We start from the raw sequence: 19,453 nt of genomic DNA, 5'->3' as shown, positions 1-19,453 counted from the left end.
TGATGTTCCAAGTATCATTAACTCATTAACTCAAATTAGAGTGCTTCGTTTTAGGTGGGTTTTTATTCTCTCTCCTCTCTCTCTCCCCTCTCTCTCTCTCTCTCTCTCCCCCCACCTTGTGTGTGTGTGTGTGTGTGTGTGTGTGTGTGTGTGTGTGTGTGTTTGCATGTAAATAGAATATTCTTTTATAAGTCTCATCTGAATAGCAGAGGCTTGCTTAGACTTTGAAGATAAGCTTCAAGTACAATGAAGTCACAGTAAGGAAGAGGTCAGTGGGTTATTATATGGTAAGACCATCAAGATGAACTTCAAAGTCACAAATAATATTATTGTATATTCCTATTTGGATTTGAATATCTTTTTAAAAATATAAATTGTCTTATATAAACTATCAGCTTACACCTTCTGGAAGGATATATCTTATATCTCCTGGAAGGATACATCAGAAACTACCACTAGGGAGAGGACTAGAAATGTAGAGTAGAAAGAAGATTTACCTTTCATTACATATTCCTGACACCAAATTTCTCCATTTCTTCCTGTCTTATCTGCTCCTAAAATCAGCTTTGCAAAAATCACAGCAGTAAGGAAAACTGAGCACAGGCTAAAATGCTTGTGCTCATCCTTGTGCAGAGGCCTTTCCTTGAACTTACCTCCTCCTTGTTCAAAGATTAAAACCACATTTGTAAGTACTAGTAAAAGATCACAGTGTTAGAGTTATGGTAGGGGTCTAAACTTTGCTAAAGAATAAGCATGTAAAACTATAACCATCCATTGCTTGCTTTGCTTAGCTTACTTTACTATAGTTGCTTACTGCCCCAGAGGTCACAAGTTGTGTAACTTCTCCTGCTGCTCTTATAGAGAAATCACTATTGTGAAACCTAAAGGTCTGGTTTTTTATTTATTTTTCAGAGTTATCATTTTGGCAGACCAAGAGATTCCATCTGGATCTGTGACCCATACCAAAGAACTGATTCAACTGGTCCTGTGACCTCTGGCTGGGAACTGACCCAGCTGCAGCTTCAACACGCCTGTGATTATATCCTCAGCCAATCAACTGATTCAGTTTCCCAGCCCCCTGCCCACCAGTGTATCCTTAAAAATTCTAGCCTATTAATTATTGGAGAGGCAGATTTGACAAATATCTCTCATTCTCCTCACGCAGCTGCCCTGTGATTACTGAACTGGTTCTCTGCTACAATACCTGCTGTTCTCAGTGTATTGGTTTTTTTCTGAGCAGCAGGCAAGAACTAGTCAGACTATAACACTCATTCTCATTTTATTTTACTTATTCCTTATACTGTGTTCAAATTCTAAATATTGGTTTACCTTAGAGCTTATCCTAAATTCCCTTTTCTTCTCCATTCTCTATTAATGACCTAATCCAGGACTATAGTTTTCAATATCTTCAAATGCTGATGACTCTCAAGTTACCCATTACTGGGTACATACCCAAAGGATTATAAATCATTCTACTATAAAGACACATGAATATGTATGTTTATTGCAGCACTATGCACAATAGCAGAGTTAGAGCCAGACCAAATACTCATCAACAATAGACTGGATTTTTTAAAATGTGCACATACACACCATGGATTACTATACAGCCATAAAATACAATAAGTTCATGTCCTTTGCAGGGACATGGATGAAGCTGGAAACCATTATCCTCAGCAAACTAACACCGGCACAGAAACCAAACACCACATGTTCTCACTAATAAGTGGGAGTTGAACAATGAGAACACATGGACACAGGGAGGGGAACATCACACATCAGGGCCTGTCAGGGGTGAAGGGCAAGCAGAGGGAGAGCATTAGGACAGATACCTAATGCATGCAGGGCTTAAAATCTAGATGATGGGTTGATAGGTACAGCAAACCACCATGGCACATGTATACCTATGTAACAAACCTGCACGTTCAGCACATGTATCCCAGAACTTAAAATAAAAAATTTTTTAAATCCAATATTTAATAAACACACACACACAAATTTCTGTCCTTGAAATCTTCAAAATTTTGGATCATATAACAAATTGGCCACTTATTATCAGCACATTATTGACTAATGGCATCTCAGAGGTTCCAGAAGAAGGAGGAAGCACCCATCTTTGCTGCTCTCCAGTCTCCTTAAATAACATCTCTGGGCAGAGGAGCAAACCAGATAAATAGAACCTGAAGTGAGAATCCAGCAAATTGCAGCAGCCTTACAGAAGAGGGACCAGACTATTGAAAGCAAAACAAAAAGCAGAAAGCAACAACAACAGCATCAACAACAAAAAGGCCCTGACAAAAACCCAATTCAAGGGTCAGCAGCCTCAAAGACTGAAACTAGACAAACTCATGAAAATGAGAAAGAATCAATGAAAAAGTGTTGAAAACCACAAAGGCTGGAGTGCTTCTTTTCCTCCAAATGATTATACTGTCTATCCATCAAGAGCACAGAATTGGATGGAGGACTAGATGGATGAGTTGATAGAAGTAGACTTCTCAATTTCAGAAAAGTCTCAGGATACAAAATCAATGTGCAAAAATCACAAGCATTCCTATACACCAACAACAGACAGAGAGCCAAATTATGAGTGAACTCCCATTCCCAAATGCTACAAAGAGAATAAAATACCTAGGAATACAACTAACAAAGGACGTGAAGGACCTCTTCAAGGAGAACTACAAACCACTGCTCAAGGAAATAAGAGAGGACATAAAAAGATGGAGAAACTTTTTATGCTGATGGTTAGAAAGAATCAATACTGTGAAAATGGCCATACTGCCCAAAGTAATTTATAGATTCAATGCCATCCCCATCAAGCTACCACTGACCTTCTTCAAAGAACTGGAAAAAACCACCTTAAACTTCATATGGAATGAAAAGAGAGCCTGCATAGCCAAGACAATCATAAGCAAAAAGAACAAAGCTGGAGGTATCATGCTAACAGACTTCAAACTATACTATAAGGCTACAGTAATCAAAACAGCTTTGTACTGGTACCAAAACAGAGATATAGACCAATGGAACAGAACAGAGGCCCCTAAGTAATGCCACACACCTATAATCATCTGACCTTTGACAAACCTGACAAAAACAAGCAATGGGGAAAGGATTCCCTGTTTAATAAATGGTGTAGGGAAAACTGGCTAACCATGCACAGAAAGCTAAAACTGGACCCCTTCTTTATACCTTATACAAAAACTAACTCCAGATAAAAGAAACGAGCATAAGAGTGAAGTGGCAACAAACAGAATGGGAAAATTTTTTTGCAATCTACCCACCTGACAAAGGGCTAATATACAGAATCTATCAAGAACCTAAACAAGTTTACAAGGAAACAACAAACAACCCCATCAAAAAGTGGGCAAAGAATATGAACAAACATTTTTCAAAAGAAGACATTTATGTGGCCAACAAACATATGAAAAAATGGTCATCATCACTGGTCATTAGAGAAATGCAAATCAAAACCACATTGAGATACCATCTCATGCCAGTTAGAATGGCGATTATTAAAAAATCTGGAGACAACAGATGCTGGAGAGGATGTCGAGAAATAGGAATGCTTTATACACTGTTGGTGGGAATATAAATTATTTCAACCATTGTGGAAGACAGTGTGGTGATTCCTCAAAGATCTAGAAATAGAAATACCTTTTGACCCAGCAATCTCATTAGTGGGTATATACCCAAAGGATTATAAATTGTTCTATTATAAAGACGCATGCACATGTATGCTCATTGTGACACTATTTACAATAGCAAAGACTTGGAACCAACCAAAATGCCCATCAGTGATAGACTGGATAAAGAAAATGTGGTACATATACACCATGGAATACTATTCAGCCATAAAAGAGAATGAGTTCATGTCCTTTGTAGGGACATGGATGAATCTGGAAATGATCATTCTCAGCAAACTGACACAAGAACAGAAAACAAAACATCACATGTTCTCACTCATAAGTGGGTGTTGAACAATGAGAAAACATGGACACAGGGAGGGGAACATCACACACTGGGGTCTGTTGGTGGGTGGGAGGCTGGGGGAGGGATAGCAGGGAGTGGGGAGATTGGGGAGGGATAACATTAGGAGAAATACCTAATGTAGGTGACGGGGGAATGGAGGCAGCAAACCACCATGGCATGTGTATACCTATGTAACAATCCTGCAAGATCTGCACATGTACCCCAGAACTTAAAGTAAAATTAAAATAAAGAAAACCCCATCATCTCAGCCCAAAAATTATTGAACTCATAAGCAACTTCAGCAAAGTCTCAGAACAAAATCAATGTGCAAAAATCACAAGTATTCCTATACACCAACAATAGACAAGCAGATAGCCAAATCATAAATGAACCCCCATTCACAGTTGCTACAAGGAGAATAAAATACCTGGGAATACAACTTACAAGGGATGTGAAGGAACTCTTCAAGGAGAATTACATACCACTGTTCAAGGAAATAAGAGAGGACACAAACAAATGGAAAAACACTCCATGCTCATGGATAGGAAGAATCAACATCATGAAAATGGCCATAGTGCCCAAAGTAGTTTATAGATTCAATGCTATTCCCATCAAATTATCATTGAGATTCTTCACAGAATTAGAAAAAAACTATTTTAAATTTCATATAGACCAAAAAAGAGCACATATAGCCAATACAATTCTAAGTGAAAAGAACAAATTGGAGCCATCATGCTACCTTACCTGACTTCAATCTATACTACAAGTCTACAGTAACCAAAACAGCATGATACTGGTACCAAAACAGACATAAAGACCAATGGAACAGAACAGAGACCTTAGAAATAATACCGCCCATCTACAACCATCTGATATTCAACAAACCTACCTCTCCTCTGCAGTAAATGGTGCTGAGAAAACTGGTTAACCATATGCAGAAAACTGAAACTGAACCCCTTCCTTACACCTTATACAAAAATTAAGGCAAGATAGATTAAAGACTTAAATGTAAAACCCCAAAGCATAAAAACCCTAGAAGAAAACCTAGGCAATATCATTCAGGACATAGGCACAGGCAGGCTTCATGACAAAAAATTCCAAAAGCAATTGTGACACATGCTATAATTGACAAATGGGATCTAATCAAACTAAAGAGCTTCTCCACAGCAAAAGGAACTATCATCAGAGTGAACAGGCAACCTACAAAATGGGATAAAATGTTTGCAATTTACTCATCTAACAAACGTCTAATATCCAGAATTTACAAAGAACCTAAGCATATTTACAAGAAAAAAAACCCTATCAAAAATTGGGCAAAAGATATGAACAGACACTTCTCAAAAGAAGCCATTTACACACCATGAAACATGAAAAAATGATCAACATCACTGATCCTCAAAGAAATGCAAATCAAAAACACAATGAGATACCATCCCATGCCAGTCACAATAGTGATTATTAAGTCAGAAAACAATAGATGCTGGTGAGGCTGTGAAGAAACAAGAATGTTTTTAGACTGTTTGTGGGAATATAACTAGATCAACCATTGTGGAAGACAGTATGGCAATTTCTCAAGGATCTAAAACCAGAAATACCATTTGACCCAACAATCTCATCACTGGTTATATACCCAAAGGAATATAAATCATTCTACTATAAAGACATATGCACATGTATGTTTATTGTAGCACTATTTGCAATAGCAAAGACAAAGAAGCAACCCAAATGCCCATTAATGATAGACTGGATAAAGAAACTGTGGTACATATATACCACAGAATACTATGCAGTCATAAAAAGGAATGAGATCATGTACTTTAGGGGCATGGATGAAACTGGAAGCCATTATCCTCAGCAAACTAACACAGGAATAGATAACCAAACACTGAATGCTCTCACTCATAAGTAGGAGTTGAACTTTGAGAACACATTGATGCAAAGAGGGGAACAACACACACCAGGCCTGTGGGAGGGATGAGGGGGGTGAGGGATGAGGGGAGGGAACATAGAGGACAGGTCAAGAGGTGCAGCAAACCACTACGATACATGTATACCTATGTAACAAACCTGCACATTGTGCACATGTATCCCATTTTTTTGTTTTAGAAAAAATAAATAACACAAAGATTGCATTTGCCTTTTTGTGATCTTTATTCTCTTCAAACTGCTCATTTACATCTGTAATAGATTTGATGATGGCCCCTCTTAAAATTATAAAGTACAAACGTGAGAAGGATTTAGTCTGAGACCATAGTTCAAATCATAAATGGCTTTTTGCATGAATTCCACACAAGAGCTCTAACACAGTACACATCTTGGAAAACACAAAGGTCATCCAAAAAAATAGTTAATCTTTGAACTTCAGAGAAATGGAATAAAATCAAACAGGGTTGTACTAATCGTACAGCCATGCAGATTGTGCACTGGAAACCCAGAGGAGCTATTCACATGATCTAAACTTAGACATAACTTTAACCAATCAGTTCTCTGGATATCAGTGTCCTCAACTGTAAAATGAGAAAGTTGGAACAGATATCTTCCAGGCTTCTCCAGCTATAGAACTAAAATTATCTTCTTCATACATTTACATCTATTACCATTAGCTCTGCTTTTCTTTTTGGTAAACTGCGTATACCCTGATGGAAAGTCATTAATAATATTAATGCCACATTTTATCAACCTATTTCTCTAAAAGTGAAGTTATTTTTTATAAGGCACATTTTATGGAGATGATGTGCAGAAGTGAATCATCTATAGAACAAGGTTATTGGTTGCAAACATTCTTTAACTTACTTAAGTCTTCCTAAACTTTGTTTTGCATCCCACAATACGATTCCTACTGGCTTAAAAACTAGTCAAGGAAATATACCATGGCACAGACATACATAAAAATAGAGATGAGTAATTATAATATGTAAAAAATAGCAAGCATACTAATAAAGGAAAAAAATTATAATAATGTACCATCATTTTTCATTTATTTTGCAATTAAAATGTATCAAACCTACCAGGTTCATACTGTCCAAAGAAACCGCTTTATTAGCATCCTTTATTGTTTCTTTCATCTGTCGTAAATCATTGTAGAGAATGTCTAGAGTAAGTATATTTTTTCATAGTTTTCCTTTACAATTTATTTCCAAAAGTAAACTAGATAATAAATGCATATAATATTCAAATTAATATTCACCTATGTGGCATGTTCAGAGATCGCTGGAATTCACTTAAAAGGTACCACATATCTATAAAGTGAGAAAATGATTTTTAAGATAATAATGAGCTATTAGGATGATCTAAAAGCAGTTGATGGTAGTAAAAGGCATTTCACCTCAAACTAGACGAGGAGAGTTGGCTTTGGACATAGCTTATATTGGAGATAAAGATCAGCACATATAAAAGGGCAAAAGAAAAAAGAAAGTAGAAGATTAATCTGTACAACTGGCTTTAATAATTTTTTACTTCTTCAAACTAATGGAAAATTAATAAAATACTTGATGAGGCTTTGACAAATCTTGATAAAGTAAAATATAATTGTCTCCCCCTGGAAAAATATGTTTACTGTTTACATAGATTGTTGGAGATTAAAGTGGAGATTATCAGGGGCTTCTGCTTCCTGCTATTGTATCAGTTATCTGTTGCTGAGTAACAAATTACTACAGCACAAAGACCTGGCCTGAGCTAGGTTCTCATCGGCAAGCTCAACTAGGGAAGGATACATTTCCCTGCTCATGTTGTTATTGGAAGCATTCATTTTCACTTTCTTGTAGCTATAGGATTCACTAAGGCTTACAATTGTTTAAAAATAAAAAGGCAGAGAGAGAGAAAGAGACAGTATGCTAGCAAGGCAGACTAACATAACATAATGAAATTATAGGAGTGATATTCCATCACCTTTGTCCTATTTTATTGGTTAGAATCAAGTCAGAGGTTCTGCCTGCACTCAAATGGGGGTGATTACAACAGGGAGGCTCAGTTAGGGTAGAATCTGCTTCCCTGCTTATAATTGGTTGTTGGCAGCATTCAGCTTCTTGTGGCTACAGAAGGCATGGCAACTTAATTCCTCAAAACCAGCAAGAGGAGACAGGGAGTGAGTCTGCTACCAACATAGAGTATTATAGAATGTAGTATAATCATAGGAGTAATAGATCACCACAATTCAATATTCTGTTAATTAGAATGCAGTCACTGTTTTTGCCCATACTTACAGAGAGAGAATTACATGTGAACACTAGGAGGCACGGACCATGGAGGTCACCTTGGATCTTTCACCCTTCCCAAAAGTCACTAATCCACTTCTATTGCTCCCTCACAGGGTATCTTCTCACCAAATGAAAGTATCAGAAATCCCTCAAACATGGTACACACTTTCACATCTCTGAGGCTTTATACATTCTATTTCTTCTAACTGGAATGTCATTTGATCCACTTCTAGTTGTCAATGCATGTATGTGTTGGTTAAGTTTCTTAATATTCAAGAGCAAAAGCCATCCCTGCCCTCAACTCAGCTGCCTGTCAAACTAGTGGGTTCTATCTACTTCTCAATAATTACAGATTCTCTCCATTTCAGGTTCTTAGCAGAACATATAAATTTGGCCCATCTGCATCAAGAAAAGCTATCTATGAGAGGTTCCAGAAAATATGACACAAGTTCTCTGTTCCTCTAATCATATTTAATTATACTCTTGACTTAATCTTTAATTCCTGACCTGGAATGCAGCTCCTACCATATTCATTCCCAGTTTAGCTCTCTTCTTTCTAGCTTTAGTTAGAACTGCTTGTGAACATTCAAAGCCCTGCTTCCAGGTCAAGTCTGGCACAAGTCTGGCTTTCCCCTTCCCAGCATCTCCCCATCCAAAACTCCACACCTATGAAAACCAAAGAGCCATCTTTTTGGAGGGTCACCTTAACTTAAATCTGCATTCTACACTATCGGATTAATTATTTACTCACTTAATTAATGTATCTAGAGTCTTTATCCTGGGCTAGATGATTGGTATACAGTGATAAACAAGACATAGGCCCTGTTCTGAGTGACTCATAATGTAGTAAGGAGGCATATACGAGCAGATAATGGTTCTATGTCATGTACCACAGAAAATATTTTAATACAAGGGCATGGAATCAAGCAAAGGACTCTTGGAATTAAGGAAATGAAAATAGTGGACTGTGTCTAGGTATGAAGTGCATGAGGAAGAGGTGAAAAAATAGAGAAACAAGAGTTAAAAAGTGGGTGACCACTTACCAATATATATTTTAAAACAATCAACTTTTGGGGAGATACCAGAGAGTCACAGGATCCTCAGAGTGTGATAAAGAGTGCTGTGCTTAAGTGACCCAGATCTATTGACAAGGCTTGGAAGAGTTAGTCCCAGACATGAGAAAAAATTTACCATTAAGCACTAGATGAATTCTAAGATCAGATTACATTATAGCAGCTAACTGTTGAAGTTTGGCATCATTCACTTAAAGTGTATAGGTGATTTTAAAAACTTCTCAAAGGATGTTTATGAATAGTAATTAGAGATACATTTTTAAAATTATAGTTCTGAAGAAAAATCTTTTCCTATTATCTCCATTTACATGCAAGGCCAATGTATAGGAAGCTTGCTAAGTCACAATTTAAGACATCACTTTTTATTTGGGGAAAAATATATGGATTATAGAAGCAATGACTAAGAAGAAACATTCAGGCACTATAGGGCTAACCCTTCAATTTCCAAACACGTGAAGATACACTACATTTCCCAAAACTAAGGTCACAGTTTAAATCTGAAATAGTAATGGAAGAAGTAAGCATTAATCATTTTTATATTAAAAGTGTACAAAAGGGCAGTAAAGAATCTTTATTCAAATAAAATACTGTACTGTTTATGAAGCAGTATGCAAACCATGACTATGATGGAAAAGGACTATGTTTTGGGGTATGACAAGGAGTGTTTGAATAATAATGTCTGTACTTAATAGCTATGTGATTTTAGACAAGCTACTGAACCACTTTTTTAAAAACATACTTTTTCTACAGTGTTTTTATTGTGGTAAAATATACAGAAAAAAATTTACCATCTTAACCACTTTTAAGTGTAGAGTGGTATTAATTACATTGATAATGTTGTAACAAAAAGAAAAAAAAAGAAAATTGGACTTTATCCTGAAGACAGTAAAGAGTCACCAAAGATTTTTTAATATAAAAGCTAAAAAGTATATATTATTTTCTTGAGATGGAGTCTCCTTCATCACCTAGGCTGGAGTGCAGTGATGTGATCTCAGCTCACTGCATCCTCTGTCTCATAGGTTCAAGTGATTCTCCTGCCTCAGTCTCCCAAGTAGCTGGTATTACAGGCCCACAACACCATAGTTGGCTAATGTTTATACTTTCAGTAGAGATGGAGTTTTACCATGTTGGCCAGGCTGGTTTTGAACTCTTGACCTCAAGTGATCTGCCCACCTCAGCCTCCCAAAGTGCTGGGATTACAGGTGTGAGCCACCACACCCAAGCAAAAGCTAAAAATTTTTAAATATTGTTTGAAAAAGGTAAGTCTAGAAGAACTTAACAAAAAGCTAATACAATATTTCAGGTATAGAAAGAGCCTCAACTCAAGAAGCATTTTTTAGAGGTTCAGTTGATAAAAGCTGATAGACAGTCTCTGAATGAAAGAGAGAGAGGAGTCTGGAATAACCTCTAGGTGTTTCTCTTAGGAAAATGCCTGGAAGACAGAAACATGAATCAAGATGGGGAACAGAAAAAGAGATGCAGGCTTAAGAAGAAAAGCTCAGAAATGTGGAATCTTCTATAAAATTGGATATAGTTTAAACTCAAGCTATTTGCATTATTCTCCACTTAACCTACAGAACTGGATGTCTCTCAAAGTCGGTTTTAGAAAATCTAGGAGGTGAATGATAGAAAGTGATTTTTATCTATCTTTCAAGGCATGAAAACCTTAAAGTATATCTCTCTTGGCACATGTAGCATGTCTTTCCTAAGTGGTGAAAAATCAGTGACCTTTCTTATAAACATGCATTCTACATTTGAACCTCTGGGTTGAATTGTCTCCCAGGCATGTGAAGATGCTGTCTCAACACATTTTTTAAATCCCAGTGCTTTAGTCAGGCTGATTGCTTGTGAATTGTGAATGTATAAAAACATCTGCGTAAAGGAAGCGTTTGCCATTTCAAAATAATAGTTCTTTGTTAACTATTGCTTATGCATAGTAAGAGTAAGGTCGTTAATGGCAACTTACTTTCACGGAAGAACAGGTTTGTTAGCTTGAAAATTATCAGGCCAGTTCAAAGAAAAATGATGCAACTTGCCACACACTGAATGTGAATATGCCATTCTTGAAAATATTGGTGTGTAAAAGAAGGTTTCATATTTACTGCCAACATTACAGCCATTCTGGAATTAAGGAAATAGTAACAATACACTATCAATTACATTTTCATTGTTAAATCATTATAACAACATTGAAGATTATATATGGAAAGTAAAAATAAAAGATCTATAATTCCACTATCTCTAAATAACTTACAAATCTTTTAATGTTTCCTTTCAGTCTTCTCTAAATAATTGTATATAGTGACAATCACCTGCATTTTATTTCATATGCTCATTTTTCACTAAGGATTCTAGTTAAGGCATTTCTATGTTGCTATGTGAATTTTATTATCATCATTTCTATCAGTTGCATAATCTTCTACCACAGAGATCCACTCTAATTTACCCGACATGACTTTATTTATTTATTGTTAGATTTTTTTCTTCCAATATTTTTTGTGTTCTAGACAATATTGAAATGAACATCTTTCCCAATAAGGGTTTTCCCTTATTTTAGTTTATCTTTAAAAAACAAATTTCTATAAATAGACTTACTAAGTATAATGGCATAAGCCTTTTCAGGGCTCTTGATTCATATCACCAAATTGTTTTTCAAGAGGGTTGCATCAATTTGTCTTCCCACTTGCAAGATATAAAAATGCCATTTTCATGACATTTTCTAAATCATATCCTTTCATTAAGTGGAAAAATAAGTTATTTTGTCTTAATTCACATGCCATGATTACTAGCAACCAGAAACATTTTTACTGTTTCCTCAATAGTTCTACATTTTATTCTTTGATGAAATTTTATTATTTGCCAATTACATTGGGATACTACTTTTTTCCTTATAACTAAATGTACTCTTTGTATGTAATCTTTAACTCTGATTATATATACTAAAATCTCTTTGTCTGCTCTTTTCTTAATGGTATGATTTTTAAAATAAATTTAATAATTAACTAGAACTGCTACATATAAAAATTCTTCCCAACAAATCTAACAATATTTTTATATCATAATGGTATTTGCATAATTGGTTCTTTATTCTAAATCACCACCCTTATTTGTCTTGACCGGACTCTACAAGGTTCATTCCAGGACTTTAGCTATTCCTTTAGGGCTGACTTATGCCATGATTCCAAATGTGTTTCCTATAATTGCACTCAGTTCTTAAAAACAACATGAAAACCCAAGTGACTAGAAAAGAAGCTGTAACATTAGTTACACATTAATGTACATTAATTCACATCCTTAGAGATTATAATTTTTAAAACACATTCAATAGACACAAAATTATATTGAACAGCAAATATACTCTCAAAACACAAATACATCAAATAGAAACTTTTATAAAAATGAAATATTGGCATTCATTTTAGGTTCATCCACCAGTGTATGTATTTTCAACATCTGTCCATTTGTACAAGTGTGATCAGTACCCAGAGGAAACAACACAACTGCCAGGCAAAATGAGAAGATCACAGACCCTAGAATCAGAAAACCTGAATTCAATCTAAGCTTTGCCAATTGGCAGCAACTGAGTGAAACCCCATTAAACCACATCTGTTTTCTCATCTATAAAATAAAATCATAGCTTTATGTATGCACAGGGAGCTCTGCATACTTCTCCCACATTCTTGGGTTGTCACTATAAGGCAGGAATTACAGCTTCCATCTTACAAGGAGAGCTTCTCTGACCTCATTATTTAAACAGTCATTTCCCCTATATACCACACTTCCTTTCCCTCATATTTGTTGAATAAATAAATAATCTATAGTAACTGCTGCTAACCCAGGTTTCTCATATCATTTTTCTAAGCCATTTATGATTTCTTTAAAAAGTTATTTTTGTGGGCAAACACGTATTCTAAGTGATAACAGATCTGTTTATTTTTTCATTTAGTATTTCATTGATAAGTGGGATAACACTTTGGGAAAACTTAAGTAATAGGCTTGAATTCCTCCACACATTTTAAAAATGCTATGTCTTTTAAGCTAGACTGTCAAATCTACTCTTCCTTGTTTATTGTAAACTGAGACTAAACATTAAAATATTGAGACATCAGAGTATGCATTCAGTACAATCTTTAGGCATTATGCTGAGTCTCTGGTAAAATCTCCAAAGCTGGACATTAGTCCAGATTAGCAGGATTCTATAGATTCATTCATTCATTGAAAAAGCCTTTCAATCCAGTTTGTACATTGTCTTGTGAAAATTTACCAAAATGGGCAACACATTTTGATCTTACAAAGTCAGGTGGGGGAAAGAGATGTCAAAAAAAATTTTTTTCATGTGGTCAAGTAGAAATGACAGCTTTGGAAACAGAGAAAGCAAAGTCATTTTTCTAGCTCTCCCACTTATCAGCTGTGTGACTTTTAATAAAATATTTAGTCCCACTAAGCCTAAGTTTCCTTCCACATTTGTAAGTGGCAATAATATTTGTCTTGTGAGGCTGTGAGAATTGAACACAAACAGCACGTGAAGTATCCAGCACAATTACTTACCTAATGGAGAATCTCAATAAATTAGCATCTTCCCTCCATTACTTTCTCATCTAAGATAGTGGTGATGATTTCAGAGAGCTGGAGTTGAATCTTATCTCCCACATGGCCTTGGGCACGTTATATAAGCACTCTGAGCTCCCACTAAATGATCGGTAATCAGTTACTGGGGACAGTGCCAGGCTCCTAGGTTTTTCACCAAGTGAGAGTGTTTATGTGCAATGCTTAGCATTCAACTGACACATGCTAAGTGCTCAGAGAGAAAGCTTATTATTAGTTAGTAATAATAACAACTATGTAAGGAAAATGACATTGATGAACGCAGGAAGGGCTAATTTCTCCTTAAGTTTATTCTGTTAGATACAAATTTAATGGCAAAGAAAAAGTAAAATTCAGTTTTTATCAAGAGTCTCTTTCATTAACATATTTGAGAGTGTTGTCACAGCTCTAGGAAATCCAGAAGGCACTGTGGGTAGTGGAATTTGTACTTCCTTTACTTTCCATATTTTCAACAATGAGTACATATGATCTATGCAGTCAGAAAGGGGTTAAAAAAAGAAAAGCACAAAGCAGCAAAAAATATTCAGAAAAAATGGGTTGTGGTACGGCCTGATAGAAACAAAGCAATGTGTTGTGTTTTTTAGGCTGGTCTATTTACATGATATATATAGTCATGCACTGCCCCTGGAACCATCCTACCACTTGCACATTTTTGAAAATTATAAGCAATAGCTCCCAGGTTTACCTTTATTGCAAAAGCAATCCTTGCAATACTTGTTAATTGCTGTATAGCTTTCTCGTGGAGATTCAGGTTTTGGAGAGGTACTGCTAGATGAAAATGAGTCACATAGAGCTGAAAAATAAACGGTGTCGAAGTCCTTAAGTTTGTTTTTTTTTTTTTTTTTTTTTTTTGGCTTTTAAGTAACAAGTTTTGGTTAAGTTTAAACTCTAAAATAGAAGCTTTTTCTATCACTTCAATAAGGTCTCTGATGAAGTGAGGTAAATTGCCTTATCTCCCCACAGCCGTTAAGAATAGACCAGTCCAAAGACACAGACTCTGTGATCTCTGAGCACATTATTCTACAATCACACTCTGTCTGGGTCCTTGTATAGGACAGTCCAAACTCTCACTAGTCTAAGTGTTTAGTAGTTTGAAATGGCAGACACATGTTTTTATAATAAAATATATATATAGCTCACAGTTTCCTCTAGAAAAGACAACACTTCCTACGGGTTCCTGGATACGGTGAAATTTTTGGTTAGTCAGCTAACTTTCCTCAACATATTAGATCAAATCTTCTGCCTGATGAATAAAAAGATGCATCAGGAGCCAAAAAGACAGGCAGTATAGGTAGAAAATCACAGATGTGACTCCAGCCTATGCTATGCTAAACCACAGAAATGTATTCTTAAAATCCCAACCACAATTATTTTCAATATTTTTCAATGGTACAAGTTAAATGTCACAATTTAAAAGTCTTTTAAGAAAAAAGTATGTATTTTATTCTGACACTACTCATCCTAACTATGCCCCATTACATTTAAAAGAGGCATCAAGGCACCAAAATTGTGGGTCCAAACAAATTGGACATGTCTCAGTTTTCTGATTCAACAATTAAGGATTTAGAAAAATCTCTTTACTTGGTCTAGGATATCCCTCCATGATGCAGCATTGGATTTGCAAATTGAGATATATGGAAGTCAGAAGGGAGAGTAAGGTTTTTAGTTAACTGCACCTGCTGTTTCAAAGGCACATTGAGATACATGAGAGAGCATGGGCCTGGTTTCAGATCAGACCTCCAGGCCCATCTCAAAAGCCTTCAATAGTAGAAGTCACTCAACCACTCTGAGACTCAGTTTCTCCATAAATAAAATGAAATGAACCAGGATGAACTCTTGATGTCCTTCTCATTTTTGACATTCTGTGGTTCTCTGACTTTGCCAGTACCTAAGTTCTGGCCAGATTTCTGGGATCTGGCCCAGACATATTTAGATAAGCAATAATAATTTATTCCTTCTGTCTACTAAAAACAAATAATAAAACATCAGAAATGAAAAAATATGTAAACAAGACAAAATAGAATGTAGTACTATCTCTGGTTATTTATACTTAATAATTGTAACAGTTTGTGGTGGAGGTTGTCAATACCACCTTTCTCCAAAATTGATTTCTTCTTGCTCATCACCCTTGTCCATTTCTCTAAAGGACACAACCCTCTTTGTTTTATGCTCATCTCTTGGGAAAGTTTTTTCTAGCGGGGATTTTAACCCCTCTCTCATTATCCTCCCACCTCTATCATTGTTTCACTCTGACCTGAGCTTCTCTTCTTTCACCCCGTCTTAATTTCACATTTACCATAAAGTTCGGCCCCATCTTTTCTGCTTTTCTTTCTGCGTATTCACTTGCTTGGAGAAATCACATTCTCTCATCTAATAGCGTACATTTTCTATGTCAAAGATTCTCCAACTCACATCCATAGTTGAAGTTTCTTTCCCAGCATATGTCCAACTGCCTATTACATAAATAATTTTTGTGTAAAAAATTTACATACCTTGATATCACATCATTCTCACATGTCCAAAACAAATTCATCATTTCCTTTCGTTCTCTGTTTGCCAAGAAAAATCCAGGCTATGTCCTATGTCCAGTTCTTTCATTTTCATTAATAATACTGATCTTCTCTCAAGAAACAAGCCTCAAAAACTTTGGACATTTCTTTGTATTTTTCTGTGGTTAAGGGGGAGTCAAAATGCTTAGGTTCAAATCTTAGCTAGTCATCTGCTAGCTTTGTGATCTGGGCAAGTTATTCCACCTCTGTGCCTCAGTTACATTTGTAAAAATAGGGGTGATAATAATACCTACCCCATAAGGGCAAACCATTAATATATCATAAAAGTGTTTAGCACAGTGTTTTTCATAAGCTAAGTGTTAAGTAAATAATAGCTAACCAAAAAAACAAGCAACAAACCACAAAGGTATGGTTAACTTCAGGAAAAGCAATAAGAAAATATAATAATGAAACACTATGTGTGTTTCATAATAAGCATGTCACTGAATATGGACTTAACCAAAAGTTGTGAAATAGCAAGATAAAAAGAATGGAGGAAGGGAAGTATATATGAAGTTGGGAGAGTGTGTGTGTGTGTGTGTGTGTGTGTGTGTGTGTGAGAGAGAGAGAGAGAGAGAGAGAGAGAGAGAGAGAGATTCTGTGTCTGAGAGAGATGCTAAATCATCATCTTCCAGGATAGAAAACCAATATGTAATAGCTATAACAAAAAGGCCAGAAAGTAGCAATACACACAAATTACTGAGAAATATAGAGGTAAGTACTAGGAGAAAACATTAAATTAAAAGACTAGAAGCAGGAATCAGGGTTGGGATGGGATATATCTGAGGGCTACTCTTTGTTCCTTAAAACATTGTGTTTATGTATTATCAGATCAAAATAAAATTTTAAAAAGTAATTTATTATATCATGGAATGTGTGTTTAGAGGTTACATAAATTCTAGGGAAAATGCTGATGCATAAAGAACCTATTACTTCTACATTTTAATTTCCCACACTATAACTTGTAGTCCATGTCAAACATATAAACTGATTTTAAAATGCTTAGAGAAATTTATCATAAATTTATAACCAAGGCTTTACAAAGGTAGGAATATCTGAGTGACAGCTTAGTCTGAGGCATATCTTGAAAGGCAACCATGACTTCTGAAAAATATTATTTATCACCTTCAGGAACAGAAAACCAGGTTGTAAGACTCTAAATCTGACCTACAATTTAACAAGCAGGGTTTCTTCAAGAGTGAATATTTATTCAAATGGTGATCAGGCTGATAATGGGTTTGGTAATATTATTCAAAATAATTTTGGTTAAGAATCTCTTCCATTAAAGCATAACACTTGCCGTTTTTTCTGGTTTATGTCTCCATCAGGTATCAGTGCCACCAACATACTTGGAACAGTATTTATAAGAACAAATTATTTGCAAAGTACATTGAATTTCACAAATTAAAACTATGGCTTCAGCACAGTTTTAAAATCCTCTAAATACGTGCTGATTCATAAATTTAGATGGATTTGTTATTCTTTCCTAAATATGTGAAATCAATAAAATTGATGGTATTTTATGAAAGTGAGGAAATTCTAATTAAAAAGTATTAGTAATTAATGGTTTAGAAGATGATTTGTTAGAATTGCTTAAACCCAATTTGATAGGAGGAGGACCAGAAGAGTCTTCAGAATGCCTTGGGGCTAATTTCTGCTTTAAGGCATAGTTGGTTCCAGTGAGCTTTTGAATATCAATCATATCTCAGAATCACGAAAACCCCACTCTACTGTGGAGCCCGGAATGGATGGGATGGCTTTCTGAGGAGGATGTGAATCACTAGGTTACTAAGAGAAGCTCTGGTTGGTAAAACAAAAAGTATCATCCCAGAAAAAACTTAGGACCAGCTCTCAAAGTGTACATTTAAGCACTGGTAGCTTTGGTTCTATATCTATCACATATTTAAGAGGAAAAAATAAGTTAATCACATGAACTATTGCATCCTAATATGTGAATATATAAAAATTACTTGAAGTAAAAAAAGTGAGTGCTTCTACAATCAATGCTCTGGTGCCTCCACAAGATGGCCAACAGGCTATGGCAGGACACCTTTCCACACTCAGGTTTCCAGGCATGCTGATAGGCATGTTTCTGGAGACGGACATGAAAGAAATTTGTTTTCTCGGATGTTTCCTGCCCCCAGTCTAAGAAATTGGGCTATGAAGTATCACAGCCAATTAAGAAATGTTACATATAGCTGCATTGTCTAAAAGTCACACCATCTTGATTCCTCATTCTTCCCTTTCTCAGTCAGTGAAACAGTATTAAAAGAACTTCAAATTTGCTTCTGTGATCTTCACATTAAAATCTGCATTTGTTCAACCATTGTGGAAAGTAGTGTGGTGATTCCTCAAAGAACTAAAAACAGAACTACCATTTGACCCAGCAATTCCTTTATTCAGTATATAGCCAAAGGAATAGCAATCATTTTGCCATAAAGACACTTGGATGCATATGTTCACTGCAGCATTATTCACAATAGGAAAGATATGGAATCAACCTAAATGCCCATCAATGATAGACTGGATAAAGAAAATGTGGTACATATACACCATGGAATACTATGCAGCCATAAAAAAGAATGAGATTATGTCATTTGCAGGAGCATGGATAGAGTTGGAAGCCACTATCCTTAGCAAACTAACACAGTAACAGAAAACCAAATACCACATATTTTTACTTATAAGTCAGAGCTAAATAATGAGAACACATGGACAGAAAGAAGGAACAACAGATATTGGGACCTACTTGAGAGTGGAGGGTGGGATGAGAGAGAGGTTCTGATATGGTTTGGCTCTGTGTCCCTACCCAAATATCACCTTGAATTGTAATAATCCCCACGTATCAAGGGCAGGACCAGGTAGAGATAATTGAATCATGTGGGCAGTTTCCCCCACACTGTTCTCGTGATAGTGAGTTCTCATGCAATCTGATGGTTTTATAAGGGGCTTCCCCTTTCCCTTGGTTCTCACTTCTCTTGCCTGCCACCATGTAAGATGTTCCAGTTTTGCCTTCCACCATGATTGTAAGTTTCCAGAGGCCTCCCTAGCCATGCAGAACTGT

General features: G+C 35.9%; 2 long non-coding RNA genes across 2 annotated transcripts in view; one reads left to right on the top strand and one right to left on the bottom strand.

Moving 5' to 3' along the window:
• The window catches only part of LOC144578278 (uncharacterized), a 60,728-nt gene extending 56,711 nt beyond the window's left edge, over positions 1-4,017 (top strand). Inside the window, exon 3 of the long non-coding RNA XR_013523751.1 lies at positions 913-4,017. This is a non-coding gene — a long non-coding RNA (uncharacterized LOC144578278). The remainder of the gene's footprint in view (positions 1-912) is intronic.
• Positions 4,018-10,085: 6,068 nt separating this feature from the next.
• Positions 10,086-16,740, bottom strand: LOC128928429 (uncharacterized). The gene is made up of 3 exons (XR_008473404.2): positions 16,137-16,740; positions 14,526-14,633; positions 10,086-11,356 (listed from the first exon to the last, which is right to left on the bottom strand). It is a non-coding gene; the product is annotated as an uncharacterized LOC128928429 (long non-coding RNA).
• Positions 16,741-19,453: the final 2,713 nt, after the last annotated feature.

Source organism: Callithrix jacchus, chromosome 11 (genome assembly GCF_049354715.1).
Source record: "Callithrix jacchus isolate 240 chromosome 11, calJac240_pri, whole genome shotgun sequence".
NCBI classification, from domain to species: Eukaryota; Metazoa; Chordata; class Mammalia; order Primates; family Cebidae; genus Callithrix; species Callithrix jacchus.
Note: the sequence above shows the minus strand (reverse complement) of the source record. Positions and strands in the feature narration are given on the sequence as shown.